Below are 5583 nucleotides of genomic sequence, written 5' to 3' on the forward strand. Positions count from 1 at the left end.
AAAGATTGCTATCCATCCTATCAAGTGCATCAGCCTTCAAATTCTACTTCTAATTTCCTAATATTTAAGCTATGGGCAAGCTCAAGTCCCTATAACTCCGCTTCGATACTCCTAGCTCTTGGAATTTGTCGATATACTCTACTGATCTATCTTACATTACAATCGCGAATAATGGCACCAACTCCTGCCAAACCCGAGTTTCGAATTGCATAGCCATCAGTGTTAAGTTTTGCTCATCCTTCTCTAGCGGTTGCCATCTAAGCCCCACAGTGTGTAAGTTGGTAGTGGGATGTTTAGTGGACGGAAGAACATAAAACTCACTAGCTTTTCCAATAGCTCTATTTGTAAGAGCCCATTTTTGCCCGGGCCCAAATATTAAAAATTTCAGTCCATTATAACAAAATTAACCCAAAATTTCGGGCCCCAAAAATTACAAAACCCTAGCCCACTATCTTAACATTTCAGCAAAATAAACCCTAGTTTGCTTCCCCAAGCTAGCTGCCGCAAGCTTCCATGCGTGGCCTCCTCGTCTGCCACACCTAGCCGCACGCCCCTGGCCGTCGCCGCTCATCTATCGCTAGCCCTCTATGCGCATCTGACACCACTTGCAACACGCAAGAGAAAAGGACAACAGCAAGAAACAAATAAAAAAAAACAACAAAAAATAGAAAAAAGGTTGTAATCTGGCTATAAAGGCCGAAGCTTTTCATTGTTTCATCTTCTTCGATTTTCTTTGTAAAAACGCACATAAGATAATCAAAAATCACAACACAGATTGAAAAAGGTTGAAAATCTATTTGTTTTCTTTTTCTTTCGTTCTCTGTTTGTAGCTTTCCTTTTTTTATTTTTTATTCCTTTCCGGTTCATTTTCTTTTGCAAATAGTTTTTTTGACAATAAATAGAGAGAAGAGGAAGTACCTGAATCCCCGTCGGCCCATCGTCTTGGCCGTCGCCGGATCTGAATCGGAAGAGGAGGGGCTTAAGGGTCTTTCTTCTCGATTTTTAGGGTCAAAAACCCGAATCTCTGGGTTTATTTTTTGGACCCGCTCGAGAGGGGAACCTCCCCACGCCGCGTCGGCCCTTGGCCATGGTGACCACACGGCGAATCGCCGTCGATGTTGGCGCCCGGAGTAAGGGGGTGGCCGAAGGAGGATGGATGCTCCCTCTCCTCTTCTTTTATCCTTTTTGTCATTTCTGATTTGTTAAAATGAAGATTAAGGGCTTTTTTAATGACTTTCAAAACGGCGCCGTTTAAAGGGGGTCTGTGCGTTCTTGCCCAAAAGGGAAATTTGCGCTCTTGGCCCTTTTCATTATTGTTTTGTTTTAATGTGGTCCTTCTGCTTGTTTCTTTACTATTTAGTTTGGCCCGGCAAATTTGCTTTATGCTCCAATTTAGTCTGCCCATAAATGCTGCGCTTCAGGACTTGGGCATATTGCCCGATCAGCCCTTAGCACTTCGCGCACGCTTCATTTCAGCCCCTGAACCTTTTATTTGCGAATTTGGCCCCAAATTATTGGCCTGATTCCAATTCGATCCTCGGCCTTTTAAACTTCAAGTTTTTACTTTTTTTTTATTTTTATTTTTATTTTTATATGTAAATATACATATTTAAAAACCAGTTTTATTTAATATTTTATTTAATGTTATTTACTTGTTTGTGCATATATATATATATATATATATTTTAAAATTTCAGATTTTGTCATATACATATACATGCATGCATTCCTAATACGTACATATTTTTACAATCAATATATATACATACTTATATTTTTATATATGCTATAATCTAAATGCCTTTTATCTTCATATATACATGTATATATACATTTTATAATATACATACGCACATATTTTATGTTATATATTTATATGTACACGTGTTTTATATTTTATAACTCCTACATATGTATATACATATATTCCTTTTTGTGTATACTTTATAATCTTAAAAATAAGTATACCTATATACATTTTATAATGTACATATGAACATACTTACATTTTATTTTATAATACTTACATATTTTTATTTAATATATACATATTTATATATATTTTATACTCTATAATTTATATGCATTTCTTATTTTCATAACTCAAAATTATACATGATACATTTTTTTACATATATTGTATTTATTCCATTTATTGTCATCATTGTTACTTGGTGTTTATTTATTTATTCATATATTACTTTTCTAAAAATGTTTTAGTTCTACTTATTTAATTACTTGCTATTTTTTATGTAATCGCTTTGTCCTTTTTATTTTGCCTACTTAAAATTTGTTGGTACTCACATTATTTATGCTTATCTTGTCATATTCATTATTGTTTTGTTATGCATATTAACACCATACATAAAAAAGAAAATTTTCTAAATAAGGCAATGTTTTGCGTTTGGAAAATCGAGAAAACGTGCCCTAACGTGTTGGGTTTCGATTACTCGTTTGGCCAAATAGTCGAATATCCTTTCGAAATTCTAAAATAAGGCAATGTTTTGCGTCTGGAAATTCGAGGAACGTGCCCTAAGGTGTTGGGTTTTGGTTTCTCGTTTAATCAAATTGCCAAATATCCTCTTGAATTTTAGTCCATGCCATTTGAGTTTTTTTTAAGGATCGTATTTTAAATTTCTTTAAATTTTTCAGTTTTTCGACACTAAGACATTAAGTAATCAACTAGGTACCAATTTTGGGCGTATCGAGGGTGCTAATCCTTCCTCGTGCGTAACCGACTCCCGAACCCGTTTTTTTGAATTTCGTGGACCAAACTTGTTGTTTTAATAAAATTAAATCTTTTATTAAAAATAACCACTTTTTGAGGTGATCCAATCACACCTCATTAAAAAGGATTGGTGGCGACTCTCTTTTTTTCGTTTTTCGTCAAAACCCAAGTCGATCCATTTTTTTCATCCAAAAAATGGTGTCAACACTATTCAACCTGCTGGAATTGCAAGCTGGTTTGTCAAAGATCATGTTATTCCTCACTAACCATATTTCGCCAGGTTTTGAAATTTTAAGTAAAATGAGTTTAATAGTAAAATTTACTGTTTGTCGACTGAATTACGGATAGAGTGATAAAATATTTGATATCAATTCTTAAACAATCACTTTCTTATCTCGTTATTTAAAAAAAATACTCTTCCAATTTTGTGATACATCCATCCACGCAAATTGTTTTTAACAAACAGGAATTGCAAGAGAAAGTGAAGAATCGGAAAGCAATTCAGTACCGTCATGGATTAAGCAACAACAGGCAGTAAAGATACTACTTATCTTTTGGATTTTGTTTTTAATAATTTGGTTTATGTATACTTCATGACTCACGCCTTAACTGTATGGTGTAATTAAACATTTTCTTAGGGTACAAATTTGAATGGTCTACTCTATTGGCTTCCATGTCTGGTCTCTTTTTTTGCGATAGGTCTCATTTACTGTATAGTAAAGACACACATATATATACACACTAACATGCATGTAATTGAAGGGAAGTGGTTATAAGCAAATTCCAATTACGTACCTTGATGTATTATTATTTGGTTCACAGTAGATTATAAAAGTTTTGGTTAGATGGTTAAACAATTGCAATTTCATATTTGAGTCTTAAGTTCAATTCTTTTTATAAGCATTTTCTACTTCATGGACTTAGTTTGGGTTCCAATAACTGTTTGCAATGAGATAGAAAGGATTGCACGTAATTTTGTTTGGGGGTCTAAGCCTGATGCAAGAAAACCTGCGTTGATATCTTGGGAGGATTGTTGTAGTCCATTGGATGCGGAAAGTTTAGGGCTGAGAAGCCTAGCTGAGCAGAATAGAATCTTTCTGCTTAAGTTGGGGTTTTAATTACTCACCAATACAGAGGCCTTGTGGGTACAGTTGCTAAGGAATAAGTACAATGTGCATGGCCTGTTACCCACTTCGATTGCAAGGACTAAGGGTTCCTTCGTTTGGCAGTCATTAATGAAGGTATGGACAGATGTGATAGGTAATGTTTACTGGTCTAAGGGGATGGTAGACTCGTAAACTTCTGTAATGTTGTTTGGATTCGCCAGCTTGGCCCCTCTTAGGAACTTCTTCAGGGGCGATGGACAACCGAATGATACACTACGAGTGTGTGACATGGTGACAGTTAGTGGTGGTTGGGACTGGGATAGGTTAAGTTATCTGGTGCCTGACAATGTCCTCGCATATATTGCGTCTATCTTATATGTGCCTGACAGTTAGTGGTGATTGGAATCTCTGTTGGCAGGTGAAGCTGTTAATATATAGTTCGATGGCTGAGCTACGTTTATTACATTGCCTCTTAGGCAAAAATTGGAAGGTATGTGTTAGTCATGTTCCAAGGGCACATAATGAAGTTGCAGATCATATGATTAAGTGTGCGAATTCTGGTTTGATAACAGCCCCTTCACGGGCTTAAGTATTGTTTTGATGTAATCACAGTTTGTTGTTATTTTCTACAAATTTTTTTTTGTAGGTTAGGTTCATGTATGAAATTAATTTTGTATATAATTATATAAGTTTCGCTAATTAAAGGTATGTAAAATTTGATTGAAACCAAATTAATCATCTAAACCACATTAGTTCACTTAATTGGTCAATCACTGAAGTCAATTCGATTAGAAGTCAGTTAAATAATTTTAAAATTTCCGTCATTAATTTAATTAACATAATTAATCACTTAATCAAAATTATTAATAACAACTATTGAATATTATATATATATGGACACAAAAGCTTAAATCTAAGTTCTATACGGTGGTTGGCCAAAGAAAAATATATTAAAAGTTTAAGTAAAATAATGTGTTTATTTTCCCATTTAAGGATAGGAAGGAATTATGGGTAATTTTAAGCATTGCATCAAAATAACAATAACAAAACTCACAAACCCTAGCACTATCATTCTACTTCGCTTAAATAAAAAATCGATCGAATTAACCGAAATTAATTCAAATCGATTAATTTATTTTCACAAAAGTTCAGTTTAATTAACAATTAAGCACTTTAATAATTCCGATTAGTTTGATTAATGGAGTTTAGTTTGGTTAATAACCAAATCAACCATTTTAACTCTTTAAACCTTGATTAGGCTCCAAATATGAGTCTCAAATTTTATCTAAGCTCGCCAATAATTATAAATGATTAATCTAAACCTCATTAGGCCTGCTTAAATATTTTTAAATTTTTTATAAAATATATGTTATTTGTGTCTAATATTTATTACTTATATATATATATATACATATATATTATTTTATTAATCTTAGACGACTTAAATATTTTTTAATTTTTATATCATATTATATATATTTAATTTTTATGTGATATAAATTACCTAACTTATATTGGTGATTATTTTATGTATTGTTAGTGAAATAAAAAAAAATTACAAGTGAATTTAGGATGTTGTCACATATTTAAAAAAAGGTCACATGCCAAGTTTTTTTTAGTTCCAATTGTCATGTCACTACAACAGAATAGGTTTTTAGCGGCGTTTTTTTAGGTCCAAAGCGGCGCTTTTTAATGCCACTAACTCCATTTCCGGCGCTTCTAGAAGCGCCACAAAAAATGCCGCTAATG

The 5583-nt window shown here is 33.3% G+C and overlaps 1 long non-coding RNA gene across 1 annotated transcript; it reads right to left on the minus strand.

Moving 5' to 3' along the window:
* Window positions 1–325: 325 nt before the first annotated feature.
* LOC105763959 (uncharacterized) lies at window positions 326–1207 on the minus strand. The gene is made up of 2 exons (XR_001124486.2): window positions 919–1207; window positions 326–604 (listed from the first exon to the last, which is right to left on the minus strand). It is a non-coding gene; the product is annotated as an uncharacterized LOC105763959 (long non-coding RNA).
* Window positions 1208–5583: the final 4376 nt, after the last annotated feature.

Source organism: Gossypium raimondii, chromosome 12, assembly GCF_025698545.1.
Source record: "Gossypium raimondii isolate GPD5lz chromosome 12, ASM2569854v1, whole genome shotgun sequence".
NCBI classification, from domain to species: domain Eukaryota; kingdom Viridiplantae; phylum Streptophyta; class Magnoliopsida; order Malvales; family Malvaceae; genus Gossypium; species Gossypium raimondii.